Here is a 19,400-nt window from a genome sequence, read left to right as displayed (position 1 = left end):
CTCTGCAGAACCTGGGAGGATGGTGGGCTTGCTTACTTGGCTCAATGTGGATAATAACTAGGCTTTTCCCATTACAGTGTTGCCTCCATGCACCTTCCTGCTCAGACTCACCAATTATAATGAAGAACCTTGGGAGGATAAAGATTTTTTAAACTAATTGCAAGATAACCAAAGAAAAACTGTTTTTCAAATGTTCAGAGTTTGCTTCAGAAAAAACATTTTTTTTCCAAGATCTGGGGAAATTCAGTCACCTCTAAATGAATTCAAGAGTCTGCTGCAGTACAGTGTCTCAGCAGAGAGGAAGGAGGTCATGCTCCCTTGATGACCTCTGAAACAAAGATGAGAGTCTCCAGTCTTGGTTGAGGAGCTTACCTGAGAAACCTACAGTTTGATGGCCTCCAGAATATCAAGCAGGCTTAAAGCATGTGTTCAAATCATGTTTATATCTCAGGTGAGCACTTGGGACTTGAACACTGTGTTTTCACCACCTACCAATCAAACTGTTAGAACATAACTTACAAGAGAACTCTTACACATGGGAACTGAGATCTTGGGGCCAATCCCATCTCATAAAGAATATCTACATGGACCTATAAACATCACTGTAAACATACTTTAATTCAGAGTAAGGAAAACGTTTCTGATCACAGTTCTGCAAATGACAATTAAAAGTATTAAAAAATTAAAGGCAGAATCTGTATGGAATGAAAATACTCTATGAGTGACTAAGTAGCAACATTTCTTGATCCTTTATTTTCTTCAAAATTGATTTCTTTCCAGAAAAAAAGAAAAAAAAAAGAAAAAAAAAAGCTTTCAGCTGCTTGTCTCTCAGAAGAGACTGCCTACTTTTCCAAATTCCCTCTGCCTTCCTTAAGATATGCCTTCTGAAGGCAAAGGGACTCATATAATCCCCAAAGTCCTATTAATATCAATAAGAATGATACAGGTTTGATTCAAAACAACCAGAGGGAATGGCTACAATGGGCTCAAAGCTGTTTTTCAGAGTCAGAATGGTCTGTATCATCTACTTGGCACTAAAATGTGCTTGCTGCTGCCATGCAAATGGTCCAGCTCATGCTGCTGCTGACTTCTTGCTGTCTCTCATTTTATTGTCTGCTATTTTATTTGCTGGTACAGGAGAAAGAGGGTTTGGTCTTTTAAATGACCCACATTTCTAATAGCACTGAGTTAAGCAGAAATGCTCTCCTGCTATTGATACTACTGCATTACGTAGGTTGGTCTTGACTAGAAGGTTTACAGACTTGGATGAGACATGTGGAAGGTGTTCAGTGGCACCACCACATTGTCACCATAAAAACATTTGAATCAGCTCTACGAGAAAAATAGATGTTCATCTATAGAAAGGTGGCGTAGGGAAAGAAAGAGGCAGATGCTGTGCTGAGACAGAGCAAGAGAGGGAAAGGGAGGGAGAGAAAGAAAGGAGGGAAATTGGGAAGAAGGGAGAGATGAAGGGGGGAAAGAGGGAGGGAGGAAGAAATTAGAAAGGATTTCAGAGTACTGCTCAGTGGAAGATACATATATGGAACTTTATGGGACACAGTAACGTTTTGAAGAGAAAATCTTGTTCTGCCAGATGAAGGACATACCACTCCCTTTTACAACTAGTCCCTTGCCAACCCAAATTCTACTTGCATGAACTGTGGTAGCCAAGTGCCTACTGGGTTTAAAAAAGACAACATAAAAGAAATCTGACCAGGGGAGAAAATCTGACCAGAAGCAAAAAAACAAACAACAACAAAAGAAAACAAAAACAAATACAAATACTGCCCTGAGCTATCCCCTGAAGAAAACTACCTTTCCCCAAACAAACACCAGAGATACTAACGATTAGTATTTTAATCTGTTTGGACACCTGAGTATTGACATTTGGGCAGCAAAATAACTATTTTTTTTCTTTCCACTGAAGGTAAACTGAGTCGATGAAAGAGAAGAAAGGCTTTATTACCAGATTTTGTTCTATGTCCCCAAAATGCTCATGTGTCATCAAAAATGTGTCATCTGTACCACATCCACCAGGTATTACAAGATGACTCACACTTAAGATGAAAAAAATCCAACTTAAAGGAAAGTTTCGTCTTGGCTTCCACCCCAGCAGTCAATACAACTGCATATATCTGAACAAGACCTATGGTGGTTAAATACTTTCTTCTGAATCTCAAAAGACTTCACTGACGTTCTGTTTCTTGCCCATACTTTTCTTCACTCCCAGCGGACAGGGACGTTGTCTTTTTCAGAGAGAATGTGTCAGATCATGGCCCCTGGCAAATCAACATGAATCGCTAAGAAAGAAAATTTTAACATCCTCCAACTCCACTTTTAAAGTGCTAAATGAGGAAACCTGTTGTGCTAGTGTGTTGATTAGAGGAACTGTAAATGTCTTTACCAAAATAACACATTCTCTCTCCCATCTTTTCTTTTTGTATAGGAAAGTATACACACTGACCTGGCATTGTTAGTTTTACTACAATATCTGCTGAAAACCACAGTGCGTATACATGCAGGTAAACATAAACACACACACACACACCACTGAACTTTGTGTTGGCAGCCAGACTGTGGTAACCCATGTACCCTGGGCAGCAATCAGCTATGAAGGAACAGGAAAAAGTGAGTGTAATGATTAACTAGCCCAGTGGGCTATTATTCATGGCAGGTAGAGCAGCAGCATTGCAGACTGTGATGCTGGTCGCCTCTCCCTCTGGAATGCTGCCGGATGCCTGGAATCAAATTTAGCCCAGAAAAAAAACAGCAAATCTAATGTCAACATAAGAAAGAAGCTGAATTTCGCCTCCTGGACTTCGCATGTAAGGAAGAAACTTGCAGGAGCAAAGATTTTCTGTTAAGCTTGATGTTGAAAGGATATGACAAATATTCCCATTTATCAAATACGTATGCGTAGTTTATGGTAAGACTAATAAGGTTATTGGTATCAGCTATAGGCAATTATTTTCTATACAGCATGAAGTAAACAACGTTAATGGCAACTGGCAAGTACCAATGTTGTTCGGAGCCACCATGGTATTAATATTGGAGCAGATGGTTAAAGGGCATCCATTTAGTTGAAAGACTAAACAATGGGTTTCCCTCTAGCCAATCAGGGAAAAATCAAAGTCATCATAGCTGTTCCCCCTCTGTTGGTGCTTTACCCTGCAGTCCCCAGAAAGCTCCAGAAATTCCTGCAAAATTCTTTCCAATCTTTCCAATACTTTTCAAGCAGTGCATCAAAGGTGAGCATACCACAACACCCACTGTACTTCTCCCACTGTTACCACAGTCAGCATTTAGCAGTGAGGCAATACACTACTGCCTGGACTTCAGCTTTGGGAAGTCAAATTCAACCTGATCTCTTCCAGTTTTCAGTGATTTAACTTCATCATCCATGATAAAAAAGAAAATTAAAATTTAAGCTTATTATTATTATTTTTACAACAAAAGCATTTGCTGTTTATTTAAGAAGACCTTGAAAAAAAACTATTTATAAAAAAAAAAAAAAAAAAAAAGCAAATTCCTTCTTTCAATAAACTCCTTTTCCCTCTGAAAGGCTTTGCTCTGTGTGTGGATTATTCATTTACTTTAATTATTTTGAAGTGCCTCTGTTTGAGTGGGCAGGATTTAAGTATCCACAACATCAGCGTAAGTCCTAGAACTAGTTGTTGTAAACAAAATGTTCTGCAGTGAACTAAATCTGCATAAGTAGCAAGCCTTGAGAATTTTGGAAGTCCTTTTCCACAAAGAGTAATTCTGGGGACCCTGAAACCTATGGGACCCAATTCCCTGAGCAAATATTGTGGGACTTACATTGTATAGACGGGTCATAACTCCTCTAATCTTGAATGCAGATATAAATCCTTCTTCTCATCTAGTAGGAAAACAAACTTGTTGCTCCTATTTAAATGTGGAAAGCAAAATCTCACCTGTAAGAGGCTGGTGCAGAAAATGCAACTGACCAGACATTTTCATCTACCACAAAAAAAGGGTTTATTAGGACAAAATGACCAAGTGATATAACAGAACTCAGAGAGTCAGAACAACATACGCAACTAGGCATGTAATCAAAAACAAACAGAGATCTTTCATAATCTCTGTAATCACCTCTCTCTGTCTCACGCACAACCACACATATACTCATGTACAGTAACAGGAATACGTAAATTGTTGTCCCTTGTTAAATGTTTTCAGCCAAATGTCTTCCTGGTTAATAAACACACACACTAAGTACAACAAGAAAACAAGCTCTAAGAAAAAGCCCTTGGAAAACTTCAGATGGAAGACTTCGGATGTAGTTATGTTATGAAGACAATCACAGAAGGGAGAAGAAGAACAAAGACTGGGGAAAATATACAGGATTAAACCGTTATCACTTCACATGCAGTGGACTTTGACTTGAACAAGGATTCCAAAAATAAACATAACTAACATTTAAATTGCAAGCTGTATTTTCAGTGGCCCCTTCTTGCATGACTGTATGTATACTCAAAACCAAAACCTCAGCAGCTAACACCCACAGCTTTGAGGAATTTTGATCCCAAGGATCGAGCTAACATTCAAACTTTCCATTGTACCCACAGGCTTCTATGATCACGCTTTTAAGTACGAATGAAATGAAACTAAAACCAAAGAGAGAGAAACCAACTGAAACCAGATGAAATGAGGATATGGAAGGTGTGACGTAGGCATCTGGAAAACGAGAAAATATCACCTCTGGTAAATCTCATTTTGTAAGTCTTCCCACTTGCAGTCTGCATTCCTGTTCTTTGTGTTTACTTCCACATAAACATATAGCTCCTCTACACTGTTGCCAGTAGTTACACCCAATACTTACAGGTAAGCCTGCAACTCTCTTCCTCTACACAGGTAAAAGAGAATGGAGGGAAATTAACAGCGAGAAGGAAGTATGAAGTATGAAAACAATTCTGCACTTACTCACCCGCAGTTGGTTATATCTAAGGAACAGTTGCTTTAAAATACAAGTTGTTGTTGAGGTTTGATTTAGAAATCCCTGTCAGTTTTGACATTCAGGTGAAAGTATTGCTGCTGGCTCCAGAACAATCTGCGTATCTTATCACCAAATAAAATGTCTGAGGTGTGTACCAATCTGATGAAATTATAAACAAGAGTCCACATAAGCACACATGTCTTCCTGTTTGATTTCTGTCCTCTTCGCTCCTCTATAATAAATTATATGATCATCTCATTCTAGCCAGAGGTTTAACTGTGCATGTAAAAAGGAAAATGATAGCAGCCTATTCTTTTTCACACTTTACAGCTGAGAACCTGACAAAATTGTGGATTTGGTGAACAAGCAAAAAAGCTTATTTTGTTACCATCTACCCCTCTTTATAAGCCACAGAACTGGTAAAAAATCCCACCTATTTATGTATCATTGAAAAGTCTCCCATACTCAACATAAATAAATAAATACATAAAACTACACCTTTTTTTTTCCTGCAATGACTAATATACATGCTTAACTTTATGTCCTGCAATTAATCTCATCTACTTCAGCAGGATTACTCATAATGCTGTGAGTGAAATACATGTGTAAATCCTTGCAGAATCATGGCCTGAATTGCCAACAGCATTACATGGAACGATTAAATGCCCAGGCCTAGAATGGCTCTTCAGAAAGATTAGAAGAAATCTTTAGGCATAAGAGGTAACAAAATCTACTCCAGGGAGAAGCTATGAGAAGAACAGTGTTCTGGGAATTGTCTTCCCTTGGGAAATTCATCTGTCACCAAATTCTTCCAGTAACATTATATTCACCTTCTTCATCTACCAGTTATCACCTTCACTCACCACTCCTTTCTCACTCATCAAAAACCTTTCTTCTTCTCCCAACATCTTCCTGCAGCTGCTTTGTGCCAAAGGAGACAGGAGATACATCTCACTTCTTTTTATTCTTTTGTGCAGAAAAACAGGATGAGAGCACACTCTGGCCCTTATATTGACTACCTTAGTAACAAAACAGTTCACATGCTAATTAACTGAGCTGGGTGCACAATTGAACAATGTCACCAACTTTGCTTCTTAACCTGCTACCGAGTCATTCACATGCTGGTCTCTTAACCCTCTCACTGAAGATTATTTGTTCAGTATACCCTATGGACAATCCTTAATCTGTGTTTTCTTTACGTGAGTTTATTACAAGAAGCTGCTGATCAAAATGTATACAAATTGATTATCCAAACTGTCTAGTTCCACCTACTGATGAGTAGCTTACCACCTGGCTTCCTATGTAAATATTCACAAATGCTATATCAAAATTTATTCTCTGTACATTATTTAGTGTTTGAATAAAATCCATGGCTTCCACAAACACTTCTGCTTGACAAAGTCAATCCCTTAAAAGTTCAAATGACTATTTGTCACTAACATTTCACCTCTACTAATGAACTGCAAAAATGAATGATAGAAAATGCAAAGCTGTATTATGCTTAGCAGTTAACATTTTAATAAGGAGGAGATTAGCAATTTTTAATACCTCCAGTGCTTTGTTATATACAGTAGCACAATAACTGAATATTTTAATTGCTAATTATTTAGACCTCATTCAGTTCTCACTCAGGCAAAACTCCCATTGAGGGACTCTTGCCTGAGAAAAGAGCTACAGGATTTGTCTTACTGTAATTTGAAAAAAAAACTTTATATATCATAAAAACTATCAAGTTATAGTGAGACAAAAATCATTAAATCCTTAGCAATATTAAACCCTACTGAAAGTCCCACTGACTCCTAACGCCAATGTTTTTATATTAAGTAAAATAGATAATTGCAGTTTACCAGTTGTAACTTACCTGCATAATTTAGGCCCAGATATGCTGGTGCTCTTAAAGAGATCTAATAATGTTTTGAGTCTTCTTATCGTACCCCTGCTTTTCTCCTGTGGGAAATCTCAGTTCAAATGTGATAGGGAAACAGCATTTCCAAACAATTACAGTATCAACACCTGCAGAAACCCAAAAAGTAGCATTTGATTTTACCTTTTGACTTCAGACTCCAAAAGGGTTAAGAGCAGCTCTCAACACTTCTTTTTTATGCTGCTGTAAAGAGAAAAATAAATAAATAAATAAAATGCTTATGTTTAGAGATTTGCACACACAATACCTTCAGTCTTCATTACAGTCCAATAACTGGGAGTTCAGTGGGGGAAGTGGGTGGAAAGCTGTATATATATAAACATATAACTACATGAAGGAAGAACAAAAAAGTCCTACACATTAATGTTTAGCACACAGGTGGCGAACAAATAAGCTAATTGTACTCGTATCCAACATGTCATGTTATAGGTGAACTTCAGAGAGAAACATTACACTACCAAACACCAGTTTAACAGAGAGCGATTCACAGGACTTCATGCTTTAAAAACAACAACAACAACAACAACAACAACAACACAACTCTCATTTTTTCCATTAAATGTAGTTTCATTCCTGCTAGGGATAAAAACAAATGGGTGTCACAACTGAAGTTTCACCAGTTATGTTTGCCATTCAAATGCATTTGTGGGAAAAGTTACAGGTAAATACTCCAACAGTTCAAGAGTTTAAAGAGGTTCTTTTATTCTCCTTAAATGAAGAATCGTGTATAATGTCTTTGCATCTGTCAGCTATAAATGGCTTTAATGACTAGAATGCTCAGAAAATGTCTCTATAGGCTGCTTTTTGGAAAAAAAAAAAAAAAAAAAAAAAGAAGAATTAAAAGCAGACTTAGAACCATATAACATTAATTAATAAAATGTTCAGAACTGGCTGCCAAACAGTTGAGGAAGGAGTATTTTGAAGTCAGAAATGAGACTTGGGCACTCCACTTCCACCAATTCAGAGTATGGTTTAGGGCCCTAATTGGCATCACTTCCAGTTCCTGTTATGAGAGGTTCACTCAGGTTTCAGCTCCCAAACCCACTTCAGCCGGCCTTCTTGCTTCCTCACAGGAGCAGCAAGGTCTTTTCATTGCTCCCAAGTGCTGACTTCCCACCTAGGAACCCATGTCCAAGTCTAATAAACAGCTCAAGTACGGCAGGAACGGGCTAACCAAGCCTACTGGTAATCCTGTAATCCTTTGCTGGTGATGGGTTTTCCAAGCTACCCACAAAGGCATTTTAATCACTGAGATTTTGACCCCCTTGCCATACTGCAGAACTGATTCAATGGCACTTATTTGTCATAGACTTGTTTCTCCAAAGCTCAGATGATTTGCTATCTGTTAATGGACCTGTGATCTCTTACCTGCTAAAAGTAATTTGTTAACAGAAAAGAGGTGAAAGAACTGCTTTTTGGAGCAACCTTCTTATTTGGAAAGAAAGGACACAAAGCACTGTTTTCTCAGGTTAAAGAAGACATAATGACAGCAGACCTTCTGGCTGATCGCTCCCGAGCCTGACTTCCCACCAGATCCTTGCTACTACAGGTGCTACTACAGGTGCTACTACAGGTGCTACTGTTTCCACCTCGGTGACACACTCACAGCTTCATGTCACACCTGCAGCCTTCCCTTAGTTTCCTGGGTGCTTCCTACCTCTGATCATCACCAGCAAACCATGCCCCAGGTTCTCCATCTGGGGAAATTTCTCCGGCCTACGTGGGTCAGCCGTGAGTGCGCAGAGCACGCAGTCTGTTAGATGGTGGCTTTCAGGGAAGGAGGTTTATTTTGCTGGAACTAAGGCCGTGCAGCATGTGCTTTAGCTTTCATAAGGTCTGCTGTTGCCTGAATAGACACGCCGGGCGGCAGCTGGTAGCACTTTCCAACATTACACAACCAGGATCTCGAACAGTCTGTCAGTTCTGCGCCGACAATGAATAAAGCAAACCAGGAGGCCTAAAATATTGAGTAACGAGGATCAGGTTTTGACCTTTAGATGCGGGTAGATGTATTGCACGAGGGTATGTTTGATTTGAGCGATACTAGTAGGTATGAAACGGTGCTGTTTGCCTAATGTCTAACTCATCTAACAACTGAAACGCTCTGCACTGGCTGGCAAACTACGTGCTGCAGTGAGAGACGGCTTGAATGCCTCTACAGTGTACTGGGGGAGCCCAGGAAGAGAGGGCAATGCTGGGGAATCAGAAGAGATGAAAAGCAGGAAAAAGTACGGGAAAAATCAATCACAAGGTGAAAGAAATCTTTTCTGGTTTAAAGTCCCTGAGGACCTGTGGTGGTGCTCAGGCATCATCTCCTCCAGCTCTGCAAGGTCAAAAGTTTCAGTTTCTCTTCTCTGGTCTACTGGCATTTGAAATTTTGTACACCTACCCATAGCATGCATAGCTACCTTTCTCAGTTACCATTCTTGCCAGAAAGTGCTATACAAAGGTCTGTGTCATTATAACTGCTACATTTGTTTATTTTCACTACCATTAATTTATCCTTTCCAAACTTTTGAATGCCAGAGTTTAATTAGTGATAACAATTCTGCCACACAGTTTTTAAAAACTATTTTTATATGGAATTTAAAGTAATCGAGCCTTATATTTGAGATGGCCATTTGTAGGACCAAGATTGTTAACAGAGCTTATCATATCTAAAATTACAGGCCATTCATTTTGTTTTAAATTCCACCCGCTGTGTTTACCTTTAATGGTTTCACTTGGATCAACAGCTTATTGGTGACTCAAATTATATCAAATAATACGCTCAAAACCTGATGCAGCTGTATGACATCGTGAAAAACTATGCACACAACTCAGGAAATTCATTTCAAATCCACTTGGAAGTTAAGTCCCATGTACTAAGCAAAAGTGAATACTTTGCAGCATTGGCTCAAAACAGACTTACTGACTTCAACGTCACAAAATACACAATCCTCACAGAGTCTTGAGGTAGATCACAATAATTTTCCAGATTTTTTTTTTTTTTTAAATGATTAAGTCAATTAGTTAAAATACTTAGCTGTTTTTTAAAATGTCTAATCTAATCGAGATCTACAACAAAGATAAGAAATACAGAAATGGACAATTTAAACAGTGCTAAATTAAAAATGCCTCTTCTGCTATATCAACAGCTTACAAATGCTAACAGGAAAAAAATACATATATTTGTTCACTTTATGTTAATAACTTATAAGCTGCATGGCCTTTCGATTTTTGTATGAATGAAAAAAAATCCTATTCAGTGAACTATTTTCAGATTAAGTGAAACCAAGATAAGTACATTCCATATAAAATATGTAAATAAAATTTGGACATTCTTTACATTTCTCTCAGTTTATGGAACCTTTCCCAAGAGGGAGAAAATATTATAGGATGACAACTGTGAGGATCTTCCTTTTTTAAGACCCTATATCCAAAGAGTGAATTTCAAAGAATAAAATAAATTATTTTAGCATTACTCCAGTTCCTCCAAAATACAGTCATCATAAATGCAAACTAAAATCCTGTAGCAAGTGGATGAAAGGAAACACTGTTGATTAATGCTAAGAATATAGCAGCCAAAAGGATTTCAGACAATGATTCATGGTAAGACTACCAGTAAATTGCTTGGTCTCTTGAGGTTCAGTCAACCTGGCATGAGCATTGGGTAAAGTATGTCCTGAGCAAAATGGACAGTGCATCATAGCAATGCACTTTTAAAAACAAACTCAAGTGTGAATGTAATGCTTATGAAAAAGGCTAATGTGGCAAGCTTAAAGGTTGAAATCCTCTCGTTTTTCCAGGACAATACTTTGAGTAGAACGAATTTACTCATATAGGCTCACCACTGCCCTTGAACTGCGGGATTGTGTTGAGTGGTCACATATTGTGACTGGTTCAACCTCTTCCATTGGATGTCCAACAACAGACCAATTACTACTGACTGTAGTAACATTTTTCATGATACTGACTTCTGTCCACTGAGAACTAGACTTGAGATCTCTTTAACTTGTTTCATGAGTCAAGCTTTCTGTCTGGTGGGAAAAATAAATCAAATGACTAGCTTTAAATTTCTAACATAAGGACAGATTTTAGAGAATTTCTACATGAAGACTGCCAAAAACAGACTACTGACCTGACCTGTGAGTGTAAGATAACAAACTGGATATGAATTGGCTTTTTGGCAGGAAAGGTTTTTAAAGAAACAATACTCGGTGCTACAGCACCATTCTTAACGCAGGATAAAATCTTTTAGAAAACAACTTAAATTCTCCGTGCACTTCCAAATTCTACTTGAAGAGGACTATTTGCCCACATTTATCTATACGGAAGACTTGGATTAATAACCCTCTAGGAGAAAAACAAAATGACCTTTCAGGCAAAAGTCATGCTATGGAGAAAGGGAAGTAGGGGAGCTTCTGTAACACTATCTACCAGCTTAACTTCCTCTTAACTTTATGTACTGTCTTTCTTGAAACAGAAAATGTTGCCTGGAACACAAGAGGCAGAATTTTTAATATTAGAGGTACTAGAAACTAGCATGTATAATTCTTCAGAAGGAAATACCAATGCAGACAGTGAATTAAAACATGCCATGGTAACAGATGAAGACTTCAACTGTCAACAAAATCAGGCTATTAATTCTCACATAAACAGTCTTTTTAAATCTTTGATTTTTAATATACAGTCCAAAGATCACTCTCACATTTCAGCAGCTTTTGTCTTTTAATGCCAATCATTTCAACTGACTTTTCTCACTACCCTGTGCTTTCTCTCACCCTTGGAAAAGGTGAGTGAAAATATCAAATGTTATCTTACTCTGCCAAGACCAAAGGAACAGTTCAAATACTAAAAAAATTAGGCAACGGCTTTGCTTAAGGTGGGGAGGGAATGATCAACAGTGGGGTGGATCCCTACCTCTCAGCAGAAAGAAAAAAAAAAAAAAGACAAACCCAAATCTCTTCTTACTCTCTGTTTCAATCTACGCTTAGGTCTAGCCTATGTAAACAGTAACTGAAAATTACTGGGTGGAAAACACAGAATAATTTTGCTGCTAATCAAGTGCTTTTTGTTTTTTGTTTTTCCCTCAAGAAACAGATACTGAGATTCAAGAGCAACCTGGCAACTTCTTGCCCTGTTCATTACCACTGAGAGTAAAGATGCCCTGACTGATCTGTTCAGACTGAACTACCAGCTACCACAGAGTACAGTCTCACAATGAACAACTCTAAATATATTTGTGAGAGAAACTCACACTGCAGCTGGCCTCTCTGTACCTACTCAAATGACAAAGAAGATTTTAGACTTCAGAGCCATCACCTTTCACCAACATGTAAGTAACTCACTTATAAGAAAACAGAAATATTATGTGCCTGTTGGCTTATTTTTTCCTTCAAATTTCTGTTCTATTTCTGAAACAGGACAAGGCTGAAACTTCTCCTTGACTGAGATGTCACCTCGTAACAGAATCCTCTATCCCTAGCCACTGGCATCAGAAAGTAAGAATCAAAGGTACTGCTTTTGTCAAAAAAAAAAAAATTATCACGTTTAAAAATTAATTTCCTCAAAGCATTGGAAATTAGTTTGGTGGAAAGCATAAGGAAAGAGAGAAAGATGACAATTCTCCATTCTCTCCAGAGACCATGTGTCCCCACAGGTTTTGGTTACTGTGCAACACTTAACTCCTTGATGGCTATTCTCTCATCTCCTCCTTGGCAGAAACTTCTTCAAATTTAAAAATCAGAACATAAGCCAAGTATATAAAAATAAATAAATAAAACTCAACATCTATAAAAAGTACACAGACTAGCCTGCTTAATTATTAACAGGTAAACACAACAAATTCTGAATTATTTACTTAATCTTTTTCAGATACAAACCTCAGACTTTTAGAGCATGAAACACATGCTTTATTTTAGGACATAAAGCAGATATTTTATAACGCTGTGTGGACTTTTTTTTTTTTTTCAGAGGTGGGGTTGTTTTGAAGAATACACACTTCTTATTAACCCCCAAATACCTTTCTCTCACTGAACCCTGCTGGAATTTTAAATACAGAAATAAAAGTTTTAGTACAAAGATCCTGTATTCACGTGTTCACCAGTGAATGAGCTGGCTTGTTTCTGACTTGCAGCTGAGTGAAAACGAGATTCCTGTGAGGCATATGCAACCTCTCCTGTTTCTGTAAATCTGCGAGAAAGGAGCTGGGTTAAGAGAAGCTGGTGAAGGTTTCAGCCTGAGGTGCTACAAAGAAGGATAAAATAGTCTCAGGCACAAGCCCATTTTCTTTACTCAGTAAAGCTACCCTGCTGAAGTAAACCCTGTCTACCCCTCAAATAAAAGTCAATGCCACGGGTCCCCGATGGTCCTAGAAGCAACTGGTCTAGGCCCAACCATCTTTACGTTCCGTCTTCCTATGTATAATTCTCCCTAAGGCAGTGCTGATCTTGTGCATTCCCTTTTTCTGGTGTTGTGTTGAAAATGGGGAAGTTCCAAGCTCCTTCCCGGAGGTGCGATGAAGCAGTGACAGCCCTGCACATGACAAAAGTTGGCGCATACCCTTTGAAGTCTTCAGCAATCAGCAGTGTAGAACAACGCTATCTCCATCTCAGTAACCTCAGGCTGAGAACCATGCAGTCACTGCCATCCAGAAAAATGCAAAATCATTATCGCAAAGAAACGTGGTGGTGAATCTGAGACAATTTTTCTTAACTAGCCTTTCTTTGCAAACAATTTCATAATATTGCTTTTGAAGCCCTGGATAGGTATATGCAAATATACTCAAGTTGTGTATGTGAATGATGCCACCAAAAATCTATTCCAAAGCTTTCACACACGAGCAGAAGTCTCTACAAGAATTTTAGGATAATATGTGAGAAGGTGTTAACAGACTACTATCCCCTCATCGTTTCTACAAAACTGTGCAAATGTGAGATATTGCATCATCTACTCTTAATTGCTGAAATGGTCCAACATAATTTGTTTTCCCTGCTTTTAGATATTAATAATTTTGTCAATATTTATGTACCATACTTTGCTCAGCCTGCTAAAACCTTCCAAAGGTGTAATTCAGGAGATGAGATAGTTAAACACAGAGCTGGCTTAGCCTCTAATTTAGGTGGCCTACTTACGTTAGCAACATTTTATTAGCACGTTATGCTGTATGTTTAATATTTAGTACATTGTGTGAAAATGGTTTACTGTGTACTGCTCACATAAATGAATTACAAATTCTGTTTGATACATAAGGAAAAATGTATAAGTAACACACGTATTTCTAAACATACCTAACACTACAGAAAATAGGGATAAACATTAGATGTAGAGAAAACACAAAAATGGATCTTATAATGGAGTTAAAAGCTAGGTTATAATGTGTAGACCAAACAGGCAGAATTGGGGATATATGCACAAAGCCCATCCCTCTTTTAACTTTTCATTTCAAAGCTTCCTCTGGAGGCCTTAGAAGCTGTCCAACTGAAGGAAAAGATGACTTTCTTGCTGAAGTCTCACAAAGGAGACAATTGTAACAAAACACACAGGAAATCTCCCAAAATCTTTCATATTTTACCAAACCCACAAAGACGAAGTAGGACATTTGCTAGAATTTATGCGCACTTTGGGGACTTTTTTCACGAGGCAGGTAGATTGGCTATGTCCTTGTGAATGATGCAGCCCCTTTCCAGTGTGTTCTTAAGCAATGTTAGCTGGAAGCGCCAGTGAAAGATGCCCTGTGAGTGAGCAGTAGGTTGATCCAAAGGACAATAACTCAGCCAAAGCAGATTTAAGTTTTCCTGGAACAGCTGGAGAGCAGTTCTGAGTAAGCATCCAGTTATCTAGCTACGGCAATATCTATTTTAGAGGTACTGATATTCAGGAATTATCACCAAAAAGGAGTTTTTGTTTGCTTTTACTTCATAGTTATGAGGAAAAGTGCACTGGTTTTCATTTTCCTCCTATCTAAAAAGTGAATCAAAGATACACCAACAGGCATTTGTAAGAACCACATAAGGGAAAATTCCTCAGCTTCCTGTGAATTAAGCCTACGCAAAAGGACCCATAAGCAGTCCCAGAACAATTCTTACTATCTTTGAAGTGCATGAAGAATGGATTTAGTCTAATGGCTTCAGCTCGGTTCTTCTTAAATTTCTAAGTATTGGTAGCTAAGACAAATGCTAAGGCTTTAGCAAATACCAGACTTGTTTTCTGCAAAAGTATCTGATCGCAGAAAAAGCATTTTTTTTCTACTGGCGAAGTATTTTCGGCATTATTACGAAAGAACCTTTATTGGCATCCCTGCCAAAATATCCGTTCCAAAGCTTTTCTCACTTTCTTCAGCTGATGTTTTGTCAAGTAACATTCAAAATCATTTTTATTTTGCAAAACAAAAACAAAACAAAACTGATCCTATTTCACATTCTTTTTATTCCTGTACTTTTGTGAATTGTTAATAGTTATTCCAATACATGTATAACACTTACGTCCTAAAATGACTCACAATACAAAATTTCAGTTCATATTTCCTCTATGAAAAAAAAAAAATCTTTGAAAATGTATCTTTGCTCAGTTAGATTCAGTAGGGGACATTAAAAATTCAATATTTGCCATGTTGCAATGACTTCTGGACAGAAAACAGTTCCTTCAGGCTGCAGTAAATTCTTCTAGTCTAAATATAAGGGGAATTATAAGTACACACTTGCAACAGTACTAAATATGATACCCACAATATGGCTACAATCCTGATTATCACCTTTTCCTTTATTTTTTTCTTATCATTTCTATCTTTCATTACGGATACAGTATTTATTTTTTATAATGATTAATATGCAAAAATTGGTTCATAGAAACCAAGTAACAAGAATGGGTCTAATTAAAAATTCATATTATTACAAAAATAACCATTAGATTAATCAATATGAAGACTGAGATATTCGGATCAGTAGGATTTTTTTTAGTTCTAACATTCATCCTGCTATAAGGCCATCAGGACAGTTGATTTAGTAAAAATGTTGGCTGAGATACATCAACACACAGTATTCAGATTAAAACCATGTTGGGAGCTATATTACAAACTAGTAGATATCTCCATTATGAGTATGCCTCATATTTTATAGAATAAATATAATGTTTGTATAGATTAAGGTCTGACGGAAACAGTTCAAGAGGGATTGTACACTTTCAGCTGAAGACAGACCCGCAGAAGTGAATGGATAGTTTGGGATTAAACTAATATTTGCTGTAATCTTACTCAAATCAGTGAGATTCAAAAATCAATTCAACTCATTCCTATTAAAGAATTATGTTTATTATGCTGTAGAGTTTTCAAATTATGAACACTTTAGTACAAATACTTTATGCAGTAAAATCTGTTTCTTCAAGTTGCTATCCCTCAAAGCATGTGATGCATTTGATATTATTATTTTGTTACATATGCATATATGACCTACATATATGACTTCCATCCACATTTTCCTTAAACATACACAAAACGACCTCCACGTTTTTCTCCATTTGTTACAGGTCAATGGATTATTCATTTTTTTGTCCTCTTATGAGGCCAAAAGTTTTTGAAATACACTGTATTATAAAAAGCTGTTTTTCAGGTAATAAATTATTTATTTTACAGTAGAGTTTAGAGATTCCAGTGAGACCAATGTACCAGGCATTGCAGTGACACAGACTGTGAGATAGTTGTCACTTGAAAGAACTCTTCAGACAAGACAAGCAAGAAGTAGAAATGCAAGAACTACTTTTTCAGATGCACTGAGACACACAAACTGGAGTTACTTTCTTGAGGTTACTCAGGAAATCAGTGACAGAGTGCTGAACTTTTATCGCAAGTTACACTCCACTGCTTTAACAACAAAGCCTTCCTTCCTATCTATTAATTAATATAAAAGCCACAACAAAAATCCCGGTATTACATCTGCCCCATTAACTCAGCATTTCCAAACATCATACCACTTTGCATTTGCGTAACTCTAGCATGAAGAAATTCAAAGTACATATACTCTGAACGAAGCAAAAGCAAATAGAATTAGATTGTTCTTACTTTGGAAGCAGTAGAACAAACAAACAAATGAAAAACAAAAACAAACAAACAAAACAAAACAAAACAAAAAAAAAAAAAACAGAAGGATTAAGGGTAAATTCATCTCACCTAACTTTGGCCATCTAAAAGACACTGTTTAGGTTGTTTCTTCTGACACCAGAACGAGGTGAGCATCTCGAGAGTGAGATTCCTTCTCTTCTCAGATACATGGCTAAGTAAATCACCAGAGAAGCCTCTCCCTTTCTTTTATCAATAGAGATAGCCCAGGTGTCATGACTAAGTGCCTGATGTTTAGATGAATGAGCTAAAAATTCCTATCCTAGCACAAAGTAAATCTCCCCAAAGTTCCCTTGATATCTTTCCTAAGAGGCAAAACTGTGGCATGCCAAGGTCTGTATGTGTTAGTGAACATATGCGAGAAGTTAGGTGCATACTGCTAGATCGATTAATGTACTGACAAAAATCAGATCAAAAAACAGACCTCATTGCTTCTTAGCATCTGCATAGCCCAAATGTTGACCACCATCTCTTGAATTACTGACAATGGGAACAAATGGCCGTAAGTCCCTAGGTCTAGCTGAAACTGGTGCAGCACTTAGCCCATAGTGCCCCAGCACTTAGCCCAGCAGTACCCCAGCAGAAATACTCAAGGTGCTGACACGACATAAATAATGGTTATAAATAAAACTCACATCAAAATGAGATTTTTCAAAGAAAGGTGATGAAAGTCTGCTACCAGACTTTGATCAAAAGTCCTGCTATTCAGAGAAGGAAATACCTCTGAATCCCAGTGAAAATGAATCTGGTTGTGACTGACATAACCTTTAAAGAACAGAAATGCTTCTATCATTGTCTCTGTAAATCCAAATATTAGATTCAGGGTCCAAAAATGCTTGACTTTTCCATGCCATCTTGCACACTTCTAATCTGGCACTAAACTACAGGATAGGATTCTGAAGCTCTAACCTAAATGTGAAGTAGTATTTCAAGTAGCTCTTCCAAAATGAGAGCTGGCTAACATAAAATTCAAACAATGCCTCTTCCAACATTAGAACGGACAAGAGGCATGAAAACTGCAGTACCTCCAACACGAGAATGACTTAGACTAACAGCTTCCATTCTGTGCATGCAAAGCTAAGTAATTGTATTTCAGTGTTTTTGCCAAATAAAACATGGAAAAAAAGTTCTCTCAACAAATCACAGGATTGCGATGGAGTTGCATGAAAAAACACCACTACTTTCACTTGATCACCTTTCAAGCCATAAAGGGTATGAGAAAGTTACAGGACCTCGAGAATTAGATTTTGCAAATTGAAAGTTCTCCTCTTTGGATACTGCCCCAAAGCCCCCATTAGGTGCATATAAAAGCACTGAAGTCTTCGGTTTAAGCAAAGCACTGATGTGTGGTGAACTATCCTGAATCTCGCCTACTTTTCACAAGCCCAGCAGTTAGCATTGAGCCAACAGCTAGGAACACCACTGCCAGGCTCACGCTTCTCAGTTTTAGCAAGTTACTGTTTCAAATGAAAGTTATATGCTAAAATGCCCAAAGCAGCATTGGTATCGCCATTATGAATGGTTATCTGTTATCAGCTGAGAAGAATCAATACCCAGTGCAGCAGCTGGAGACCAGCTCTCAGTGCATCATCTCACTGCTAGGATGAGCAGGCAGAAGAGCACGATGGAGAGGACTCCAACCTCTGTCTCCTGCTCCATGAAACATGGCAGCGATGCTCACCTCACTTATTAAAAAGGACCTTCCAGGGCCAAAGTAGTGGAATGGCCTTTCCTAGGAAGAAAGTTGCATTGCAGTTCTTAACACCTTCTTCCATGCATGCACAATTTATCTGCTTGACCTGCCTTTTCCAAAGAGAGGAATGCTCAACAAACAAAACCTTAAAAAAAAAAAAAAAGAAATAAAATAAAATAAAATAAAATAAAATAAAATAAAATAAAATAAAATAAAATAAAATAAAATAAAATAATAAAATAAAATAAAAACACTGTGTGACCTCTACTCTTTCTCCAGATAAGACAATGAGAAAACAAATGGAAAAGGTCTCAGCTGACTCAGTGATGAGAATCTTTTAAGAGCCCATGTGCTAATAATTCCTTCTTCATTTGTCAATAACACTTTTGTACATTTTTTTAAGGGCACGAAAGTAATCATAATGCTTTGCCAGAATATGAAGCTATGAATATCTTTATATCTATCTACTGCCATAAGTTAAATTTCCAAACCAGGTCAACCTCCATTATGCATAGGTATTAGACTGTTTTGTTAATGTTTATTTTTGCAGGGAGGAAAAAGAATATCTTAACTCTGAACTTTCCACTTTTGTTAATGATTAAGAAGTTATTTAAATATTAACTTTATTAAATTAATAAATTATATTACACTCCTAAAATTTACTTATTTACAACTTATTTACTTATTTAAAATTTACAACACATATTACCCAAACCTGTTTGTTGTTTTGGGT

At 37.4% G+C, this 19,400-nt stretch overlaps 1 long non-coding RNA gene across 1 annotated transcript in view; it reads right to left on the bottom strand.

Annotated features, from left to right (window-relative positions):
- The window catches only part of LOC116485459, a 138,571-nt gene that overhangs the window by 71,008 nt on the left and 48,163 nt on the right, over positions 1-19,400 (bottom strand). The window contains exon 2 of the long non-coding RNA XR_004252873.1: positions 7,005-7,064. This is a non-coding gene — a long non-coding RNA (uncharacterized LOC116485459). The remainder of the gene's footprint in view (positions 1-7,004; positions 7,065-19,400) is intronic.

This window comes from Aythya fuligula, chromosome 1 (assembly GCF_009819795.1).
Source record: "Aythya fuligula isolate bAytFul2 chromosome 1, bAytFul2.pri, whole genome shotgun sequence".
NCBI lineage: Eukaryota > Metazoa > Chordata > Aves > Anseriformes > Anatidae > Aythya > Aythya fuligula.
The sequence above is the reverse complement of the archived record's forward strand: the minus strand, read 5'-3'. Positions and strand labels throughout refer to the sequence as shown.